Source organism: Ovis aries, chromosome 8 (assembly GCF_016772045.2).
Source record: "Ovis aries strain OAR_USU_Benz2616 breed Rambouillet chromosome 8, ARS-UI_Ramb_v3.0, whole genome shotgun sequence".
NCBI lineage: Eukaryota > Metazoa > Chordata > Mammalia > Artiodactyla > Bovidae > Ovis > Ovis aries.
In genome coordinates, this window is record NC_056061.1 from 12805886 (window position 1) to 12830191 (window position 24306).

The 24306-nt window shown below is 39.9% G+C and overlaps 1 long non-coding RNA gene across 3 annotated transcripts in view; it reads left to right on the top strand.

The window, feature by feature from the left end:
• The window catches only part of LOC114116058 (uncharacterized), a 149116-nt gene that overhangs the window by 13761 nt on the left and 111049 nt on the right, over nucleotides 1–24306 (top strand). For 2 of the 3 annotated variants that reach the window (XR_009601508.1, XR_009601509.1), the window contains exons 2-3: nucleotides 18599–18711; nucleotides 22234–22343. This is a non-coding gene — a long non-coding RNA (uncharacterized LOC114116058). The remainder of the gene's footprint in view (nucleotides 1–18598; nucleotides 18712–22233; nucleotides 22344–24306) is intronic. The other variant, XR_006060580.2, reaches the window with a different exon arrangement.

Below are 24306 nucleotides of genomic sequence, written 5' to 3' on the forward strand. Positions count from 1 at the left end.
TATCTACCTTTTGTTCTATTAAGCCTGTCTTCCCAGTTTACTAGTACAGAATACCTTCATACTGGCTCAGGCCAGCACTCTACCTTGATCCTTGAAGTTCCCTCAAGCTGCCTCATGCTTCACAGCTAACTAGTTACATCTTCATTCTCCAATAAAAATGGACAATTTCTTATTTGCAATTAATCTCATAGAGGTATTGGGAAAGGAATCTAAATTATATCCCTTAGCTATGAAAATTAGATACCTCTTGGTGGAATGTGTATTTTAGGAAAAAGGGTATTTGTGAATTTAAATGATTTGCTTTTTTTTTAAAAAAATTCTAATAACAGCAAAATATCTTTTAAAATTTTAGTCTACAGGAGAGTGGCTTATTTTTGAGTTGATAGCTTCTTAAGTCTGCCTGCCAGTCCACAGTATGTTAAGGCATCCCTCTTTGGCCAGCAGTTTTCTGTGTGAAATATGAACTCAATTTTCTGTTGGACTTCCTGCTATGGTAAGAACCATTATTGACTCCAGTGACAGTAGATGTGTTGGAGGTAGTTTGTGTGTCTGATTGGCGGTGAGTCGGTATAAATCAGGTACTATTTTGAAACAGAGATATGTTGTTATCAATCTAATACTAAACTGTGTATTCTGGTACGTAGTTCAGGGAAGGAAAAGAGAAATGAGGGCTGGCAAGGTATGGGACGGCTTCATGGGTATTTCAAGAATAATTCATTTGAAAAAGATACGTTTCTTCTGGTCTTTGCAAAGGTAAGGACCAAGTTCTAGAAGAAAGAAACTATTAGACTGATGATGTTTATTAGTCCACTGCTGCATGTGTAGTGGAAAGGTCAGTGGCTTTGGAATTGTGTATAAATGGCTTAAGTTCTTGGTTCTGTCACTTGGTAGCCTATGTTATCTCAGTCAAATTAATGTTTCCTTTAAGCCTTAGTTTCCTTAACTATAAAATATACTTCACTCAGCTGCTTTAAAGCTCAAACAAGATAAATAGTGTGAGACCTCCTAGCAAAATGTCGTCCATTGTAAACACTCAGTGAAGATCAGTTTCCTTTTCCTTCCTTCCCTGTGATGATGTGCTCAGTCATGGCCAACTCTTTGTGACCCCATGGACTGTAGCTCACCAGGTTCCTCTGTCCATGAAATTTTCCAGGCAAGAATACTGGAGTGGGTTGCCATTTCCTTCTCCCTTCCTTCCTTCCTTAAATAACAACAAAAATAGTCCGTATGTAGGAACCATGTGTAGCACTGAAAATTCAACTCTTCTTGGTTAATGGCTGAATAAAGATAATGTCTTAATTTTTCAAAATGCCTCAACTTTCCTATGTGTAGCTTTCATTTTATGCTTCGCTAAATTATGGTGCTTGCAAAGCGCCTTGAGCTTTTCCAGTACAAAGAATACTGTAAGCAGGATGGAATTAACATTATCCCTGGTCTATAAAGTATCGGACCTGCATTCTTAGTGATTGACAGGATACATGTTTATACAGTTGCTGTCGCCTAGGGACATATTCTTGCCCGAGTCCTACAGTACTGTTTTGCCACCTGTAACTGTGCTAAATAAAAATGGTCCCATCTATCATTTCTGTAGCTTTTCCTCATAGAAGCAGTCTTGATAAAGATAAAAAACCCAGGACATCATAGCATCAACAATCTTTTCCTCTTCAAAGGCATCTTTCAGACCAGGCTCTAGCAGTCCCTTACAAACATTAATTATGTAAATCTTATACACTATTGCTTTGTGGGAGGTGAAGTGTTTAGTAAAAATGATCATCTGAACAGAGGTTGGCTGTGTGGGGGTGGGACAGAAATTTGGAAAGTGGTATGTGAGTGCTCAGAGAGCATTCATTGCTAATACAAAGTCAGCTGCATGCTAGGCTGATTCTGTGTACCCTTCTGCTAAGATTTTGAATAATATATAAAATTCAGGCTATACTTTTTGAGAGAGAAATTTGTGAGTGGTATGAGTTACTTAGGTTTTCCCTGGTAGCTCAGCTGGTAAAGAATCTGCCTGCCATGCAGGAAACCCTGGTTGGATCCCTAGGTTGGGAAGATCCCCTGGAGAAGGGATAGGCTACTCACTCCAGTATTCTTCCCTGGAGAATCCCCATGAACAGAGGAGCCTGGCGGGCAACAGTCCATGGGGTTGCAAAGAGTCGGACACAACTGAAGTGACTAAGCACAGCACATGAGTTACTTATATATTAAAGATATTAATTCTTAGGGTTGATTCTGCGTACTGTGTGCTCAGTGGCACCCTGAGGTCTGGGGTTGAGTTGTCACATCTTCTAGCATGAAGAAACAACTCCAGGTTGACGTGCAGGTGGCTCATTCTGACTCCTGCAGGGAAGCAAATGGTAGATAAGAAGTTTGGAAGCCCTTTGTCAGAGTATAACTTCCTGCTAGAGAATGATTTAGTGGAGGGTTGAACTTTAAAAGTTGATACCAAGAGTGTATAGGATTTATGGGCTTCCCTGGTGGCTCAGTGGTAAAGAATCTGCTTGCAATGCAGGGGCTGGGAGTTCGAGATGCTGGTTTGATCCCTGAATCGGAAAGATTCTCTGGGGAAGAAAATGGCAATCCACTCCAATATTCTTGCCTGGGAAATCCCATGGATAGAGGAGCTGGTGGGCTACAGTCCCTAGGGTCACAAGAGTCAGACACCACTTAGCAACTAAACCACCACCACTATAGGATGTATATGATTTATGCATATTTATTAGTATCTACCCTTTTTGCTTCCTTTATTTTGATTATCGCCCCTAATCTTGGGCCCTGTATCACTAGTGATTCACAATGGTCATCATGAATATTTTTTTGGGAGTGGGGAGAAACTATTTCTAAAAGCCTAAGAGAAATCCTATATGTTATCTATTTAAACTTTAATAATGCTTTTTAGGGTAACAAATTATATTATCTGTTGTATCACAATGATACTGAATAGACTGATGAAAATATCAACTGTCTTCAGTGTTTCAGCACTGGTCATTGTTTACCTTTTAGGACTTAATCAAATTTTTACACTAGGTCCTTGTTGGTTATGTTTTAAATATGGCAGTTTGTACATGTCAGTCATAAACTCCCAATCTATCCCTACTCCCCACCCTTCCCTTCTGGTAATGATAACTTCATTCTCTAAATCTAAAATTGTATCATTTTCTTTTTTTCTTTCTTTTTTTTTTACCTTTTAGGATTTCTTATAACTGATGTGTCTGGTTAATTTTTGATATGGGAAAGAAAGTTAATGCTTTTGTAGTTTATTTGATAGGTAATTTTTTTTTGCAGTATGGAATTAGTGTAGAAAAATTATGAAGATATCCTTGGTGTCTAGAACCTAGCACAGTACCTGGTACATGTAAATACTTAATATTTGCTCAATGAATCACAGCTGCTGACATAAATCATTTTCCATAGTTGAAATCCTTGCTAATTTGATTCTTTGATTGATTTCTGATAAACTCCTTGGTTCTGCATATTTAAAAAACATAATTTAGAATAGAAGGGTCATTTTTCTTTCTGGTGAAAATCTTATACTTTACCGTAGTTAACATTTGCCCAGAAAATGTAAGAGCTGCTGTGGACAGTTCATACGAGCTACCTGTAGTGAATGAACATAAATTATCTACCCCCTTTCTCTCCTTCCTCGCAGTACTCAGGTTTTCCTTGGAAGAGCCACCCCTCCTCACTGTGTAGTAGCCCTTAGTTGGATGGGATTGAATTGCCTGCAGTACAGGGGTTGGACCTGAATTGGTATAGACCAATCAGAACATACCCTGACTGTTGCTTGCTACAGGCTTATATAGGCATATGCAGCAGTCTCCAGGTCACTGTTATTGGTGCACCAGAAACTCAATCTCGAGCTGATTGAGATATGTGAGTGAGGGCATGTGAGACAACCTTTCTGGGAGACTTGTTTTGGAGTCATGAGGGAAGGCTGAACTTGACATTATGGAGAAGGGCAAAACCAAGAAAACTGTAGAAAAACAAGAATCATGTTCCTGACAGAGCTACACCTGAAGCCAGCCCTAACTCTGATCTTTACTGTTATGTGAGTCCCTTTTGGTTTTTAAACTAGTCTATTAGAGGTTGTCTGTTCTTCATAAGGGAGAAAAACCACCTTAATTGATATATATAGCCTTATCTTAATTATATTATTTTACAGGGAAATGTTAAAAAATACTAGTTTTTCTGCAAAATAGTTTAACTTTTTGCTTTTAGAGAGGCATAATAATTTTCCTCTGACTAGAAGACAAAGATACTTTTGTGTATTTTAGGTAACAAAACCACTAGAAAAACAGGCTGAAGTTTATGAGAAACTCCTAAATGTTGTCCTTTTCCCCCGGTAAGTACCCGAGATGTTATGGGATTTGCATGGCACAATTTATCTATCATTACATGCTCCTGATATTTATCACTGCACCTTTTAGGCATTGTCTGTTAGGGGTTAAAAATCCTATGATGAAGGAGGCTAGAAAAAGAAAAGGCAGGTCAACAATAAGCCCATTTAGGTAACCTTTGCAGAGTTGGTGTTTTTTTCATGTCAACGAGTCCTTTGCTTTATATTCTGCCTTGGTTTCCATCACTGTTCATTTCAAAACCTCCCCAAGTCAGACTTTTCATGAGGAATCATCCAAAACAGAATACATTTGGAATTCTGCTTCTTATGACCTAGTTGTATCACAAGAGGGATCAAAGAGGTTTTGTTCTGTTTCTATAATCAACTATTTCTTTGAGAGGGCAGAGTCATGAGTCTGAATTATGCTGAGAAATGCATACAAGGCAAGCAGCTACATGGCATGTTAATTACCTCCCTCCACTCTAGTGGGGGAAAAAATATCAGGCAGAAACAGATGTCTAAGGTTCAATTCAGTTTGAGTCTCTTCACATAGCAAATAATTGGACTGTTTCCTTTCTTCCTAGGCTTTTTCTTTTGTTTTCTTTCATGTCTTGTCTTTAGTTTATTTTCTTTCCAGCTCTTCCCTTTCATTTCCTAAGCATTCACCTTTTGCTCATGTTAAGAAGATTTCTACTTGACAAATTCTTCTCCTTGATGGACTCTATAGGACATAATATTAATACAAAGGGAACAGATGGCTGCCTGTGGAACCCACCAATTATGGTAGTACCTTGCTTAATCTGAATTGACTAATTAAACTCCTCAATTAACTGGAATTGATAATTCAGTATACATGACCCCTACAGTGACCTCAAGATATAGTGAACTTGCTAATGAGTATCTAGAATTATTTTCCTACCCTTTGTTGTAAGGACATGAAAACAAAAGGCAAGGAAATTAACTCATTTAAGGGATTTATTAAAAGTCTAAAAAAATAAAATCCTATTGTCTTATATTTGCTATGAAATCAGAATACATATAACCTAAGTTCTATATTTTCAGCATATGTATGTGTAACATTGTCCTTATCAATCATTATTGATGTTTGTATTAATCACTAGTACTTTGAGATTTTCCATTTTTCCATGCAATTTGATGAACATTTATTAACTTTCCAAAATATTCAACTACTATGCTGTCTTCTTGCCTGGAGAATCCCAGGGACGGAGGAGCCTGGTGGGCTGCCACCTTTGGGGTCGCACAGAGTCCGACACGACTGAAGCGACTTAGCAGCATGCTGTCAAGGTGATTTTAAAAAAAGAGTTTTACAGTCACCACTGTCATTTAAGAAATCACTCCAAAACTTATGGCTTAAAATAACAGAAGTCATTTTATTATGACCACAGGTTCTTCGGGCAGGGATTCAGGAAGGGGCTTGGATGGGTCATTTCAGCATTGGGTGTCTCATATGGGTGCACTCAGATAGTGGTTGGAGTTGGAAGAACAAGAAAGCTGGAGGAGTTAAGGTCTCTCTTTTCCTTCAAGGGGCTTTAGGGCCTGTCAGTGTGGTCTCTTTGAGTGGGATAGGTTGGACTTCCTTACAGCATGGAAGCATCAAGGCAGTTGGATTGCTTGCACGACAGCAGAGCAAGAGTTTAAGGTAACAAGGTAGTCACTATATCGCCTTTCACGATTAGCCTTAAAAGTCATGCAGTATCATTGCTGCTGCATTTCATTGATTACAAGAGTGTCATCAGTCCCTTCAAATTCAAGGAAAAGGATATTAGACTTCGTATCTCACTGAGAGTGCTAAGTTTCTAAAAAAGCATGTGGAACTGGATTGTGGTCATTTTTGGAAAATAAGATTTGCCATAATGAATGAAACACTATCTTTTCCAAAGAAGTTCCTACTCGAGTGAATAGAACCATTAGACATTTCTTTTGTCCTAGTTCTGCCATGAAAAAAATTATAAAGATGCTAAAAGATTACAGAGGCAGAAAAGTCTAGGAACCTCTTGGATAAAAATGAGACATAGACATCCAACTGCAGTCTTAGCAGGCCCATAACTGACATTTGTAGGGTCTGAGGTTTGATAGAAATGAAGCTCTTAGCTTCTTCCTGTCTTTTCCCATTATAACAGAGGAGCTCCCCCTTTATAGTCAAGCTCTGTACCTTCTCCCCCATTGCAATAACAGCTTCTTCTTGGCTCTGGGAGTGAGCAGACCAAAGGCAAATCAGCTCTTTGGAAGAAGAACCAGAGAATATGCTTTTGCATGGGTAAGAGGCCCATGCAAAAGCGGATTCAGTGTAGATTTAAGTGAAGAATTCTGGAGTCCCAGGTATGTGATTTAGGAAAGTGAACTGGGGCTGTGGGTGAACATGCCCAGCTGGGCCCACAGACTCCAGCCCATGTGGAGGGTTGTGGCTGGAGGGCCTTCTAAGATTCAGGGCCCTGGGCAAGACCTAGGCCAAGGGAGGTACTAAGCTCCAGCATAGAACCCAGTATATAATTGGTCCTCAATATGTATGTGACATAGGAATTATTCTGGGGCAGATTCTGATAAGTATGATGAAAGAGGCAAATGTTGGCTGCTGTGAAAACTGCGGAAAAGAACCATTAATGTTGACTAGGTATCTAGGGAAGACGTCTGTGCCTGCTACCTTCAAGAATGAGGAATGAGGGATTGAAGAAGCAGGGGGAAGTGGGATGAGAAGTCAGGAAAAGGCAGGAATTAACAAATTCTAGAGACAAGCATCAAAAGTAAATCTAAAATTATGTTCCCTGTCAGGGTGAAGCTGGGTTTAATGGCTTTCCAAAGCATAAACAACTCAATATCTCTAAAGTGAAAGTGAAGTCACTCAGTCGTGTCCGACTCTTTGTGACCCCGTGGACTATAGCCCACCAGGCTGCTCTGTCCATGGGATTCTCCAGGCAAGAATACTGGAGTGGGTTGCCATTTCCTTCTCCAGGGGATCTTCCTGACCCAGGGATTGAACCCAGGTCTCCTCCATTGCAAGCAGATGCTTTAACCTCTGAGCCACCAGGAAAGCCCCCAATATCTCTAAAAACACATGCAAATTCCAAATTTATTAAAGCCTGCTGCTGCTGCTGCTAAGTCACTTCAGTCATGTCCGACTCTGTGCGACCCCAGAGACGGCAGCCAACCAGACTCCGCCGTCCCTGGGATTCTCCAGGCAAGAACACTGGAGTGGGTTGCCATTTCCTACACCAATGCATCAAAGTGAAAAGTGAAAATTAAGTCGCTTAGTCGTGTCCAACTCTTTGCGACTCCATGGACTGCAGCCTACCAGGCTTCTCCGCCCATGGGATTTTCCAGGCAAGAGTACTGGAGTGGGGTGCCATTGCCTTCTCCATTATTAAAGCCTATGAAGCCACAAATACCAAAAAAGAAAGAAAAAAAAATCTACAAATAGCAACTTTTTTTTTGTAAGTAATAAGTGGATGTATGTAGAGAGAAACAGTCCACAGGCCATCTCAGGAGGCAAAAGTGGCCTTGAAATGTGAAGTAATTTCATAGGCTAATGAGTGGAAGGATTATTCCAACTGTTTTGGGGAATGAGTGGAGAGTTCCAGGAACTGGGTTGCTGCCCATTTGTTCGTCTTTGATGGCAGGCCTTGGCACTGTCATGGTGCCTGTGGGTGTGTCATGTAGCTCTCTGATGTGTTATACTGAGGTTCAGGGTCTAGTGGACATCACCTCCTCGCCATCTTAGACTTATTTAGTTCTAATGCGTTCATATTGTGTCCTCAGTTTATCTCATTCTTTCAGAGGTTTTGCCCTGCCCTCTTCCCTCCTGTTTCATTCCCCCCTCAGAAGTTTTACTCCCATATTCTTATGGGAAGCAGAGGGGTGATGGTGCATCTTCTGAAATTGCTTCAAGGCCAAGTAGGGATGTTGACCCTGCCTGTCAGGGAGTAAAAATCTCTCAATGCCTGATCTAGGGACCCCAGGGGCAGGAGATAATCGGTCCTTGTTTTAAGGACCTTGTTTTAAGTCAGGATGGGCTGGAAACCTCCCATAGCCATCATCTTGATGTGGAACTGTTGTAACTGCTTCCTTCGCTATAGAAAGAGCAATTTTTAAATTAACTGTATGCCACTCCTGTATACTACTTTTTAAAAAAATACTGTTTTGACTCTATGCTTCTTTACTAAGTATCAATTTTATGTTCTGTTGGGAGATAAGAAAGATATTTTAGTCTTGATTGAATATTTTAAAAAATTATTGCTTAGTTAAAAGTTTAGCACCATCATTGTTACTCATGTCATAAATTTTTACGACTGTCATCAAATTGGGAAAACATTTTGTCATACTGTTGAACTGTGACAAACCTGCTCTCTATTTTTAACATAGTTAAGGATTTGTTTAAATCTAGAATTCTGCTAAGTTCTGTCTCACACTGTTATCATAAACTGTGAGAAATACAGACCTTTTATAATAGCATGTTGTTGTTCAGTCTCTAAGTCATGTCTTACTCTCTGTGATCCCATGAACTTCAGAATGCCAAGCTTTCCTGTTCTTCAGTATCTCCCAGAGTTTGCTCAGACTTATGTCCATTGACTCAGTCATGCCATCCAACCATCTTATGCTTTGTTGCCCCCTTCTCCTGCCCTCGATCTTTCCCAGCATCAGGGTCTTTTCCAATGAGTCAGCTTTTCACATCAGGTGGCCAAAGTATTGGAGCTTCAGCTTTAGCCCCAGTCCTTTCAATGAATATTCAGGTTTGCTTCCCTTTAGGTTTGACAGGTTTGATCTCCTTGCAGTCCAAGGAACTCTGAAGAGTCTTTTCCAGCACCACAGTTCAAAAGCATCAATTCTTTGGTGCTCAGCTTTCTTTATGGCCCAACTTTCACATCTGTTCATGACTACTGGAAAAACCATAGCTTTGACTATGGGGACCTTTGTCAGCAAAGTGATGTCTCTGCTTTCTCCTATGTGTCTAGGTTTGTCATAACTTTTCTTCCAAGGAGCAAGCATCTTTTGTGTTCACGGCTGCAGTCACCATCCACAGTGAATTTGAGCCCAGGAAAATAAAATAAGTGTATTTAAATGCTTCTTAAAATGTATTCCTGATAAGAGAAAACATCTCGTTTTGATTAGATTTTAATGAGAACCAAATCCTCTGTTAAAATATTAGACACTTGATATTTGAAAAAATTTCTACAGATTAGCTTCTGGCTCCATACATTTCAACCTCATCACTCCACCATCACATGCTATCAGACCTGGGCTATGAAGGAATCCACCTCTGGGCCTGTATCTCTATGTCAGGAGGCCAGGAGAGTTGACACAATGAGTTGTAAGAGGATCCTTAGAATCTATACCTGTATGGTGGTGATGACTTTCATAGAAGTATCTGTGAACCATCTACATATGACAATGTACTGAAACTGTATGTATCCCTAACTGAATCAACCAGCCCTTAATCATATCCTCCAAAGGCACATGGCCACCCAGTGTTACCTAATAGGAGGGAAAGTTGGAGTGGAAAGAGACAGTGGCCTGAACCTCTTGCTGTTAGAAAATATATACATATTTCTTTGAACATTTTACAAAGTCATGTACTCATGTCAACTCAATGCTTTGGCCCTCTCGGGACCTTAGAAAGGACCCATGCAAATTAGGTACTTGAAGCTTAAACGTTATTCACTTAAATTCACTTCTGCTCACCAGTCTCTCTATATTCACTAAAGAAAAGAAGTAGCCCAAAGTGAGCCAGGAGCTTTGTCCCGACTCTCCCAACTCTGTACCTATGGTCCGCCTTTTGGGAATTACTCTTGTTATCTGTTAAGTGCAAAAGGACTTTCTCATCTGCAAAAGGAAGTGCAAAATCAGAATTCTAGTCATGGGACCCTTTGTGGCCCCACCTGGAAGGTATATTATATTAAATTATGTCAGTTATGTACATTTTAATCTGAATTGTTTCTATCAGTTAACACCGCCATTTCTGTAACTTACAGTAATGTCACCATTTATGCAATGATCCAGAACTTAAAAATGTTTAACTCGACTATAGAGAAGTAGGTATAGCACAAAGAACTTATGAAAAGGGAGAACAGACAGGCTATCATTCTGCACACTGTTACTAAAAGCACACTGGAACATTTTTTTCCCCCAGTTTTAAAAAAGTTGGCCTTTGGGAAAAATCTGCAAAATTCATACAAACTTCTTATAAAAACAATTCAAGTCCAGAAATTTATATAGCAAAAAAAAAAAAAAAAACAACAAAAAGAGCTCTCATCCCCAAATTTCACTCCTGAGGAGAATTACTGCTCACAGTTTAGACAAGTGCAGCCTGCCAGAACTGGTGTATATCCATGCAATGGGAAGATGACATTTTAAGATATTAACTGAGGATTTTTTTCCCCACTGTATTTCCTGGTGGTCTTGGCCTTTCACCTCTTCCATAAACTAGAACATTTTGTATTCACTGCTTCAGGGAAAAGATGACCCAACTGAATGCATTTTAAAAAGGAAGTCAACAACTTTTGAATCTCAACATTTTGAGCCCTTGTGAGAATAGAAAAAGAAACGGAATAAAAAGAGATTTGGGAGAATATGTGATAAGTCCAAAGAAGCCTTAGAGCTTTCAAGACTAGATAAAAAAGCCATCAATTCTTGGAAGAAGAGAGCGACTTAGAGAGGAAGAAAGGATCTCTAGCAGCTTATACAGCTTCATTCTGAAAATCAGAAAAAGACCACATTTTGGTGAATGAATTATAAGACGGTACCTTGTTGAGCAGATCCTTCACAGGGGCAGTGGCTTAGGTGGCTGACAACACTTTCATATAAAGACACAAGCCCCTCCTTCTTCCAGCAAACTTGGCCCCATGCCATTGACTTTGTAGATTTCATCCCTACTCATACTCACGCAAGTACTTTTGTGTGGTGTTCATCTCACACAACCGTATTGCAGCATCTTTTCTTAGGGGTTCCTGGGAAAGAAGGTCCTCTGCCCTGACTTCTCAAGGCAGATGAACTTGGTGGTGGAGAGACAGGACTCAAGCAGGTTTAGCAGATCTGAAGGTGGAGAGGCCGTGCCTGCTGTCCTGGTAGGCCCTCAGGCAGGGCTGGTGTCAAGGCCCCAGGAAACGCCAGTGGAATGTGTCTAGACCCACTGGACTTTAGACATTCTCTCAGAATTTCCTACAGTGTAGTATGAATGGAATGATCCTTGGGAAAGGCATGGAAGTAGCTGGGAAAGCCAGACTCGGGAAGGGGAGGAGGCAGAAGTGACTGGCACGATCCTAACATGGGTGACTGGACAGGGTCAGAGTGGATCCCTGGATACCAGTGTGTGTGCATTATCGCTCAATCGTGTCTGACTCTTTGTGACCCCATGGACTGTAGCCCTCCAGGCTCCTTTGTCCCTGGGATTCTCCAGGCAAGAATACTGCAGTGGGTTGCCATTTCCCTCTCCAGATCTTCCTGACCCAGGGACTGAACCCAGGTCTCCTGCATTGTAGGCAGAATCTTTACCATCTGAGCTATAGGGAAGTCCCCAGGATACCATTACTTGATAGAGGACAAAATCAAGGACAAGATGTCTCTTCACTCGCATTTTGACCCTAAATAAGCCTTTCTGGAGCACAACTGCAATATCAGGAATTAATTTTCTATGACCACATAAACATAAGGCTAAAACAGAAAGTAAGTTCATTTTTTTTTTAAATGACACTTACTGCATATCTGAATTTGTAAATCAAAACTCATACTTCATTAGCATTGTAATGATAATAACATTGTATGTATATTTCACAACATACTTGGAACAATCTTTTTGACGAACACATATGAGTCAAGCTTCTTAGAAATATCCCTTCAAAATATGGCTCAGTGTAGCATTTATCTAACCATTTGCTGGATGTTTAAGTTGTGGTATCAGCGTTTAATTCTTATAAACATCGCATCAATATTTATCCTTTAACATAAACTGACTATTGTTATTAATAGCACAGCCTCTTCAAATTTTTTTGTGTACCTAGATGCCAGATATTGAGAGCTGGAAGCGTGCACACACATTCCATCTGGCAGTGTACATACAAACACACATTCATATTGGTGTGAGAAATCATGTGCTAAAATTCATGTTTAAATCAATTTTTAAAATCTTTTTATCAAATGAAATACCATTTTGTGGCAAGCATGTATCTTAAAGCTATGAGATGGAGGCCCTCTGCATGGGTGGAGCTAGAAGGCTAGGAGATGGTCTACTCTGGTCAGCTCCCTACTTCAGTGCCTCATCTTCTCCCTTCCTCTGCCTCTGAGTCAGTTTCAAGGTGTATGTGTGATACCTCATCCCTTTCCATATCAGTTTCAAAGTGTGGGCATGATGGCTCATCCCTTTCCATGTTCAGGGGTCAGGAATACAATGGACAAGATTTAGGACATTGATATGGAAAAGGTAGGTAGCTTAGGTGTCTTTTATGGGTTTTTTGACTCTTGCTTCTGTGATTTAATATCAACTGTTGTGAGGTTAATCATGCTCTCCTTTCTATTTCCATAATACTTAGTATATAATTCAGTTTTAGCACTTCACATGTTGTTCTTTCCAGAAAATACTGTTCCAGAAGAGGAACATTTCCTTTAGCTTTAAAACCTGTAGAACTTACCCGTAAAACTTGGTGAGTACTAGTTTTTCCATGAAGGCCTTCTGAATGAATGAATGAGTCATTCACATTTTCACAGTGCCTTAAATACAGTGTGGACAAGCTCTTCTTCAAGTGTATACATACTTCTAAAAAAGTACAAATGTTCCTATTTTTGTCTCCCTTAGTTGTCTTTAGACCGACTATATAGGTGTCTAAGGGTTCCTGCTTTAGAATGGATTTATAGAAAAGGACTGGAATTGGCTCAAATGTCTCACATCATATTCTTGCAGCCACCTTTGGTAGATGACATAATGAGAGAAGCATGTGTACCCGTAACAACTACTACTGTGTATGAAGGATGGATTTGGTACATGTTAAAATAAAAATGGGGCTATGTCTGCTTTTTACATCTGAGAGTTAGGAAAATCAAAAGGCTACCCACCTGCCCAATTTTGTTACTGGGATGTCTGGGTGGACCCCATAGAATGCAACAAAAATGAAGTAGAGCAGAGAGCATGTAAGTGCTCTATAAGTAACGAGGGGGTCAACCTCAAGAAGATAATTGTTTCCTTCTTATATATTTTTATTTTCATGTAATTTCAAATTTACAGAAAAGTTGCAAGATGATTTCAAAGGATTCTCTTATATCCTTTACTTAGAATCTCAAAAAGATAAAAACTGAAACTTACAGACATGAGGTCACTTACCTCTAATTACTTGTGTATCCTAAAATCAAGGATAGTTTTTTAAAATATTTATCTATTTGGCTGTGTTGAGGCTTAATTGCAGCTTATAGGATATTAGTTCCCTGACAAGGGATTGAACCTGCACCTCCTGCGTTGGGAGCACAGAGTCCTAGCCACCTGACCACCAGGGAAATCCCAGGGACATTCTTTTACATAACTAAGTGTAACTATCCAAATCAGGAAGTTAACATTGATACATAACTCTTATTTAAGATACTGACAGATTTTTCAAATTGTCCAAGTAATTACCTTTATAGAAAATAAACTAGCAAAAATACAGTAGCAGCGGAACAAACAAACAGAAAACCCTGGTGAATCTCACATTACATGCAGTTTAGTCTCCTTTTTCCTGGAATAGTTCTTCAATACTGCTTTTTATTTTATGACACTGACATTTTTGAAATGTGTGTCCAGTTACATTTAAGAATGTTCCTCAGTTTGAGTTTGCTGATGTTTTCTCTTGATTAGATTTGGGGTATATGCACTTTCAGCAATTCCACAGTAGTGATGCTGTTTCCTTTCCAGGGTATCATACCAGGAAGTATGTGATATGGATATGCCCCATAAATGATAATGTCTGATCATTTGGTTAAGAGGTGTCTGCCAGATTTCTTTACCAAAAAGTTGCTACTTTTTTCATTGTAGTTAATGAAGAAACTTACAGGAGAAACTTAAGACTATGTAAACACTCTTACGGGTCTTCCCTGGTGGCTCAGATAGTAAAGAACCTGTCTGCAATGCAGGAGACCTGGGTTGGATCCCTGGGTTGGGAAGATCCTCTGGAGAAGGGAATGGCTACCCACTCCACTATTCTTGCCTGGAGAATTCCATGGACAGAAGAGCATGGTGAGCTACAGTCCATGGGGTCTCAAAGAGTTGGACCTGACTGAAGGACTGACACTTTCACATTCTTTCAAATACTCTTGCTACTCATTAAATTCATGCGCACTAGTTTAGCACCCATTAACGATTCTGGCCTGAATTAATTACTTCAGTGATGGTTACTGATAGTGACCTTGCAAGTCCACTATTTCTTCTAAATTTATTACTTGATTTTCTACTGTAGAGAAGATCTTTCTTTTTATATGTATGTATGTGTAAATAACAGTATAGACTCATGGATTTTTATTTTATTCAATGGGTTACAATAAGTTACTGTTATCATTATTTGATGCTCAGATTTTCAGAGTTTGACTCCTGGGAACTTCTTCAAGCTAACTTCTTTGTCCTTCATGTATGCTCCCACCATTCTTTGAGGACTTCCTTATTTTCTGCCACAGAAAGATTTTCCAGTTTCAAGTTGTACTTGCCCTGCCCCAGACTAGTTTTGTTTTGCAAGTGGAGAGTAGGTATTGTCTTTTGGCCCTCTCAGTAGACAGAGCTGGAAAAAGCCACAGGGATCATTTAGACCTTCCTTCTTTCCACATATGTAACTTTTCATTATCAGTGAGAAATCAGGCTTCCACTGGCCACCATAGATTTACTTTTTTGCAAGATCTTAGACTATACAGAAAACAGTTTCAGGGACTCCCCTGGTGGTCCAGTGGCTAAGACTGCTGCTGCTGCTAAGTTGCTTCCGTCGTGTCCGACTCTGTGTGACCCGAGAGACGGCAGCCCACCAGGCTCCCCCATCCCTGGGATTCTCCAGGTAAGAACACAGGAGTGGGTTGCCATTTCCTTCTCCAATGCATGAAAGTGAAAAGTGAAAGTGAAGTCGCTCAGTCGAGTCCGACTCTTAGCGGCCCCGTGGACTGCAGCCCCCCCAGGCTCCTAAGACTAGGTGCTCCCAATGCAGGGGGCCAAGGTTTGGTCCCTGATCAGGGAACTAGATCCCACATGCTGCAACTAAGACCCAACGCAGCTAAATAAGTAGATAAATAAATGTTTAAATATTTTAAAAATATATATATATATGTATAAAGGAAATAGTTCCATACCTATATTTCAATGATAGCAAGAAGCCCCTGCTAATTGGACTTCAATAATTGTTAACATTGTTTGTCTTTGGCCTGAAGGTATTAGTCCAGCTATTCTACTTAAAAGTTTCTGAAGTTACTGTTCTCCCCTGTCCCCCAGTTTGATTCATTTGTTTGTTTCTGTTTGTATTCCACTTTAGTTTTTCCTTCATCCTTGTTTTCTTGAATGTGTGAAGCATTCACATGATTCCAAAAGTCAGGATTATATAAAAAGTGGTGTAATTTCCTACCATTCCTTTTATTATTTTCACCACTATCATTGGTTCCTAGTTTATCCTGTGTTTACATACAGATGAGTAGATATATGTATATTTCCTTCTTTTTCTTTTCTGAATTCATATATATTTACCTGTTTATGCTTACTATTTTAAAATTGTAGTTCATAAGCATTGTTGGAGAAAATAAAAATAATATAGGCCCTCTCTCTGTCATTTCTTTTTTCACTTGATCTATTTATTTCCTTATATGTCTGAGTATACATAGTGACTTAGCTGTGAAGAGCCTATATATAGATGCATCTTTACTTCTTCTAAAGAGTTTATTTAGGTACAGTTGATTTATAATGCTGTGTTAGTTTCAGGTACACAGCAAAGTGAATCTGTAATACATATATATATATATATCCACTCTTTTTAGGTTCTTTTCCCATATAGGCCAGATATAGAACTGGACATGGTATAACAGACTGGTTCCAAATAGGAAAAGGAGTATGTCAAGGCTGTATATTATCACGCTGCTTGTTTAACTTGTATGCAGAGTACATCATGAGAAACGCTGGGCTGGAAGAAGCACAAGCTGGAATCAAGATTGCCAGGAGAAATATCAATAACCTCAGACAGGCAGATGACACCACCATATGGCTGGCAGAAAGTGAAGAGGAACTAAAAAGCCTCTTGATGAAAGTGAAAGAGGAGAGTGAAAAAGTTGGCTTAAAGCTCAACATTCAGAAAACGAAGATCATGGCATCTAGTCCCATCACTTCATGGGAAATGAATGGGGAAACAGTGGTAACAGTGGCTGACTTTACTTTCTTGGGCTCCAAAATCACTGCAGATGGTGATTGCAGCCATGAAATTAAAAGACGCTTACTCCTTGGAAGAAAAGTTATGACCAAGCTAGATAGCATATTAAAAAACAGAGATATTACTTTGCCAACAAAAGTCTGTCAAGTCAAGGCTATGGTTTTCCAGTGGTCATGTATGGATGTGAGAGTTGGACTGTGAAGAAAGCTGAGTGCCGAAGAATTGATGCTTTTTAACTGTGATGTTGGAGAAGACTCTTGAGAGTCCTGTGGACTACAAGGAGATCCAACCATCTTAAAGGAGATCAGTCCTGGGTGTTCTTTGGAAGGACTGATGCTAAAGCTGAAGCTCCAGTACTTTGGCCACCTCATGCGAAGAGTTGACTCATTGGAAAAGACTCTGATGCTGGGAGGGATTGGGGGCAGGAGGAGAAGGGGATGACCGAGGATGAGATGGCTGGATGGCATCACCGACTCGATGGACATGGTTTTGGGTGAACTCTGGGAGGTGGTGATGGACAGGGAGGCCTGGTGTGCTACGGTTCATGGGGTCGCAATGAGTCGGACACGACTGAGCAACTGAACTGAACTGAACTGAATGTATATTTTCTAAATTTCTCTTTCTTACACAAAAATAATTTACTATAAACATGCTTTTCTTTTTTCTCTTAACAGTGTATCTTGGAGGGCACTCCATATTGTTTCCATAAGGATCTTATTCATTCTTTCTTATAGCTGTCTACTACGTCATTGTGTGGATGCACCATTGTTTATTCAACTGCTTTCCTCTAAATGGGCATTTAGGCTGTTTCCAATATTTAAACATTATAAAAATTACTTCAATGAATAATCTGAATAATATTTTACAAATATATTTTTATATTTTTGGAGATGTATTTTCAGGGTAAATTCCTAGAAGTGGTATTGCAGGGTCATAAGATAGATACACATATAGTTTCGTTAGATATTGCAAATCCCTGTCTGTGCAGGTTTTGTACATACCCATTAGCAATATATGAGTGTGCCTGTTTTATATCTTTGCATATGATAGAGAAATAAAATCTCATTATAATTTTAATTGACATTTATTTATTTTACTATGAATTAGGTTGATCATATTTTAATATTTTTATGGGCCATTTGTATATCTCCTTTCATCAAGTAATCTATTTCTATTTTCTGGGGCCAATATTCAGTTGTTCCATGGAATAAATGAAGTAAGTGAAATAAACATACTCATCTTTAAACACTTTTTTGAGAGAGTAACCAACTCTATATTCAGAGGATTGTAGGTTTCCACATCTGTAATCCATTGTGTACCATTGACAAGCCTCTACCTAAGCTTTCTCAGGGAGAGGGGAATCCTTTGTTAAAAGGATATCCAAAGCAGAAGCTCCATAACAGCTAGAGACATTGTTCTGATGTTTGCAATTGAGTTTGGGAAGTCGGGAGAGAAAGAATGAAAATAAGAGCTGGTTTTTCCACTTACTTGGGTGGTTGAATTAGCTGACCTTTAAGGTCTCTTCCACCCTGAGTTTTACGATTCCATGAATCATTCCTCTGACTCAGGCCAAGTTAGTGATGAAATGGCTGGGGAGGTGTAGGGGTCAGAGGTGAGCTGGAGATGTGGTGAGTGGGTGAGAACAAGAGGAAGTGGGGAGAGATTTTAAATGAGAATACAGAGTTAAAGAAATAAATAATTTTTTTCTTCTTTCAAAGCCTGGTATCAGAGACAGGAGCAAAAGCGCCCACTGGTGAAAAGGAATATTGAACGGATGGAGTATGGCAGGGGGTGACAGTGTGGTTGTGGCAGGGAGAGTTGGATAGAATTTTAAGGATGAATAAGATGACAAAAGCATCAGGACTTCCCGGGCAGTCCAGTGGTTAAGATTCTGTGTTTCCAGTGCAGGTTTGATCCCTGGCCAGAGAACTAAGATCCCACAGGCTGAAAGAAAGTAAAAACGGCCAAAGCATCACCAGCCGCTGCTTCAGCAGGGAGAACAAAGCAGATATGAAGGTACACAAAGTCCTTAGAGTGATTTTTTCCTTCTTCCAATTCCAACTACTTTGTGTATACATATATTTTTAAAAAACTACTTTGGCTAAAACAAACTAAGGTAAAACCTGTAACATTTTCTGAATAGAAACAAATTCATTGTATTTTACCAAACTATTTCAGATTTTAAGGCTGTCCTTAAAGGAGAAACATTAAGTGACAATCTTCTATAGATCAAGGTCTTTATAAGAAACAATGGAACGTATCTTGAAGTAACTTAACGTTTCCTTCAGTTGACCAAAGAGAGGTGGAGATTGCAAATCGATGTATATGGAAGTGGACATGCCATTTTCATTTCATCTTAAAGAAATATTCTGGATGGAGCTGACAGTTAGAAGGAGACCCCAGTCCCAGCAGCCGGGCAGCAAGTCTGTCATTGAAAGGGCATCTCTGGGCCAGACCCTGGGCAAAGTGGAGGGAACAAGTGGGTGAGGAAGACACAGTCCCTTTGCTCAAGGAGAAACAGTTCCCTCAATTGATCCATCAATGGTTAACTTTTTTCTTAATAATTCTTAATTGCCCAAAGTCCTGGATGAAGGGCTTTCCTATTCATGGGCAAAAAGTAATGATGTATCGAAAATAGCATGGACAGACCTGAGTTTACCCTTGGAGAAGTCACTTTTCCTGAGCCTTCATTTATTTAGCTACATGTTGAAGATCACAATATCTTTTAGAGTTCTAGAAATTAGACAAGGTCTTTATAAGTTTCCTAGCAAAAAGCTCTAATACTTAGTTAAGTATTCAATAAATGGTAGCTATTATTACCACCTTCCTCATCCTCATTGGATTCATGGCCACCATTATAAGCCTTCTCTATAAATCCATCATGATGGACTCAAGTCACCTTCCCCTTCCTTCATTTTGATTATAACGAATCTTCTCAAATATGTCTGGGCCTTCACATCCTATTTCAAAGCACTTTAGCTCTCTGATTCTTATGAGTTTACTAATGTCTATTTCCTCTACCCTTGCTGTTTTCTAGAAGAAAATTCCTTAATACGTCTACTCCGTCCTTAAGTTTTATCCCCTTGGCTACAACTCATGTCTGTGAAGCTTGTATACTTCAGTTCAGCAGACATTCTTACGCATTAGAACATTCTTTTTTTCCATAGATTTCCCTGGGATGACTGGAAAAGAGCAGCAAATCTCACTGACACACCTTCCACATGATTCCCCCTGGTACTGTTACCAACTATTACTTACTGCATATGTTTTCTACTTGGATTACATGCAACATTCATAAAAATTTATTGCCAGGGCAAAGCAGGAAGTAATCTCAGAAACTTTTGGCCTCATCTGTCTTATTCAGAAGATGGAGAAATGGTTCCTAGGGAAGTTAAGTTGCTCATATTCACACAGCTACTTAAGCAAAACAAGAATTCTGATGATTAAAGTTAACTCTGTGCTTCTGTCTGTTCCTTATTACCTGTGGCAATGATGCCATTTTAAGTTTGTATTCATCAGATATAGATAAATAAACCAATATAGTCAACAGAGAATTACTATTTAAGAGTTTAATAAACACATGAGTGGAGATGGTTCTCACTTGCCCTTTGTTTTCCCAATTAATCACCCCAGAATGAGGGGAGATGGGCCAGTCTTGAGCTGGAAGCTGTTTTTGTCTCCATTCTCCTTTCTCTCGTCTCTGTACACCTCTGCCAGGGACCTCCACAACTAGCTAGGCTGTCTCTGAGAGGGGATGTTTCAGGAAAACTTGGGATCCTTTGCTTACCTTCAGGTTCTGCTGCTGCTGCTGCTGCTGCTGCTGCTGCTGCTGCTGCTGCTGCTGCTAAGTCGCTTCAGTTGTGTCCAACTCTGTGCGACCCCATAGACGGCAGCCTACCAGGCTCCCCCATCCCTGGGATTCTCCAGGCAAGAACACTGGAGTGGGTTGCTGCAATTCCAGATTTCAGATATCAATTTCCTGAGACCTTCTTTTAAAGTGAAGGTGGGATCCTATCCTACAAGTCTCAGAGCAGATATGAGAATCTACAGACTCAGCATGCCTGCGTGCGTGGTAAATCACTTCAGTCGTGTCCAGCTGCTTGCGACCCCATGAACTGTAGTCCGCCAGGCTCACCTGTCTGTGGGACTTCCCAGGCAAGAATACTGGAGTGGACTGCCATTTCCTCCTCTAGAGGAACTTCCCGACCTAGGGATCAAACCTGCATCTCTTGCGTCTTCCTTCATTGGCAGGCAGATTCTTTACCACTAGCGCCACCTGGGAAGCCACAGACCCAGTGAGTGAAAAAAAAAAAAGTGAAGTTGCTCAGTCGTGTCCAACTCTTTGCGACCCCATGGACACCAGGCTCCTTTGTCCATGGGGTTTTTTAGGCAAGAATACTGGAGTGGGTTGCCATTTCCTTCTCCAGAGAACTTCCCGACCCAGGGATCGAACCCAGGTCTCCCACATTGTAGACAGATGCTTTCCGTCTGAGCCACCACTTGATTTTAGCCAAAAGTCTGAGAAGCAATAAATGCTCTCAAAGATGTGCTGCTCAGAGGAACGCCCACTTAACCTGGATTAGGTAGATGGAACTCATTTCAGTGTTCTCCTGAGGAGGTTCTGTTGGAACTTGGAAAGATGCATTTTAAATACGTGAATAATCCCTGGTTGTGTGCCCTCTCTAAAACAACTCGCAGAACTAGTGACTTCAGAAGGCTGTGGGGTTTTCCCTTGGTTCAAGTTCTGCGTCGTGGTGCTCTTTACTGACAGTTTAATGTATATTAGGAAAAATTCAGTTTGGCTTGGGCCAGTTCCAAACCACAGGACTCTTTTGCATTCCTGCCCTCTCTACTATTTCCTCTGTGGGACTTGTAGAGGAGGACAAGATGGTCTGGAGAAGAAAAAAAAAAAAAAAAAAAGATTTGGTATTCATTAATTATAATTATAAATTTGTCAAGTTGGGAAGTTTAAGTCAAAAGTTAGATCCCAGAAACCATGTATGTGAGAAATTACAGATTATCTCAGGTGTTTCTGAAAGATGTAGGTTAGGCTTACACAGCTTTCTTTGAATAACTCAACAGATTTTATTTTTTTAAATCTTTGTATTTTAAATTGGAATATAACAAATTAACAATGTTGTGATGGTTTCAGGTGGACAGCAAAGGGACTCAGCCTGTGTCCATTCTCCCTACAAACTCCCCTCTCATCCAGGCTGCCACATAACATTGAGCGGGTAACTCAACAGATTTTAAATGGGGAATCCTTTCAACACAATGGTTGTTGTTGTTTTTTTTTTTTTTAATTTTTGAAGTCATAGGTTCTGCAAACATATCTTTTCCATTGCTTGAAACCCAGACATTGCTTTTGCTCATTAATTGATGATAAATTGGTTTATATTATTAAGAAGTTACTAAGAATATGAATGATACTTTGTAATTCTCAAAAGCCAAAGAATTTTAGCTCACTCTTCTTCATAGTTCCTAAATAATAAAGAGATCATGGCACACTTTCCTCTTGTTATAAACATCTTTTCACAGGGATGGAATGGTGATTAAGGAATGAACTGTTTCTGCCCCCATGGAGTTTAAAGTCTGGAGAGAAATCAGACCTTGAATAGGCATTAATGTACCAGGAAGACATCACCTCCGTAAGTACTGAATGCTGTTCTTTAATAAGCTAATGATTAGAAGCGGCCAAAGAGATAAATGCACATAAGAATATTTCAATCTGTGTTGAGTACAGTGGTGTTTGTTTGGCAATCCTTACTTAAGAAGATTGGAGACGTGAAAAGCTTTTACAAAGATAGCTTTATTTTTAAGTGTGTAGTTTCTCCCTTTCTCCAAGAAACCTAAATTATGGCCTTTTGGCTTTGGTTCGGGGCATAGCTACTTAAATTGGTTGTTCCTGGAATGGCCTAGGGGGTGGTCATAGTGGGCATGGAGTGAGTGTGTGCCGAGTTTCATTTTTGCTTGCACAGATTCAAAACACTGACTTCTTTTCAGAGACCCTGAAGGTATTTTATTTAGAAATATAAATTAATAAATAGCAACAATGGAAACTGCAAGAAAGGAGACTATACCCGAATGTCAAGATACCAGTCAGATCTGCTAGGCTCTGAAACAGCATGTCTCAGGAAGTATAAGAAACCCTGTTGTTTGATATCAGTTCAAACTGGAATGACTTATCTGATAGTGAAACAAAAGAAACGATAGCTTACATCAACAAAAGAATAGATAAAAAGACTTGGTAAAGATTTCCTACTGTAAGTTTTCTGCTATAGTTTTCATATTTGACTGATCATTGCTCGCATAATAATCATTTCCTAGTTTAATAGGTTTCTACTGGATATATATTCTCACAAACACATAGCACAATAATAAAAAGCAAGAAAGTCTGAAATCATTACATGACAATAAAAGCACAGTGAGGCATGTTCTTGCTCTGCACATCTGGAATAAATATTCCCCAGAATAAAAGACTATCGGGTGGGCTTTAAGTCTGTTTTAATTCCAGAAGCTCATGGTGGGTATACTGATTAGAATTCTCTTTTCCTTTGTAATTGATGGAAATACTCAAATGTGACACCACAGCATCAACTATAAACTAGCAGCTGGACTCCTGTGTCAGCTCTCTACGCCTGTCCATCCCAAGCACTTGATAGCATTTCTAAAATTCAGCCCAGGATGCAACTGTTAGATTGACTGCATTAGACACGTTCAGAATGCATTGGTCTCAATTTTTTTATAGCAGTTTAGATTTATTATTATTTATAGAATGAATGTAGGAAGATATTTGCTTCTAATAGTAACTATAGAAGCAAATAAGCTTGCTTCTATATTTATTCTTTTATAGATATTTACTTCTATATAGTAAGGAACAAAAAATAATTTTGCTTTTACTGGGTGGGAAAAAGATGAACCTGACAAACACCTAGATAATATGCGTCTGGAGTCAGTTTCATTAGCACAAGGACGTTTCAGCACTTAAAACAAATGAGAAAGGATACAGTCTTTCAGGTGCATCGGGAGATAGTTCTGAAGTATCCAGACCAGGGTTTGGATACATCAGGCCAGGGCAATTGGTCAAGTTCTAGAAACAGTGACCAGCCTGGGTGCCTCAGGTAGAACGCTCTGAGGCAGGGAACGGCTGGGCCTCTGAGCAGGAATGGTCAAGCATGTCCTATAGGCGGTTTCTGGGAGGCTGGTGGATCAAGAGACGCTCAAGGTGAGCAGTGAAGAGAACACAGAGCGATTTGTTCTCTGCCTGTGTTTGAACTTCTACTATGTGGGTGGGCCAGGGCTTGCAGGTGTCTGTAGCCAGGAGAGAAGGACCTCGCTAAGATCAGCTTTCAGTTTTCTCTTATCCTCATTCCTCCTCTGCAGCTATTCAGCAGCATTGCATCTTTAATGGTTAAGCTCTGGGCCAGGTGGCTATTTGTAAGGCTACTAATTAGATAAAGAGACTAATCTGCACCAGGATGCAGATAATGCATGGAGCTGTGCCAAGACCCACAGCTCAGGAGTTTATGACCCCCAGCTGCCATGGCGACCACGGCTATTCATTCGGAAGAGCCTTTGTGCTGTGGGACGGGAGGCAGCCCACAGGGCAGA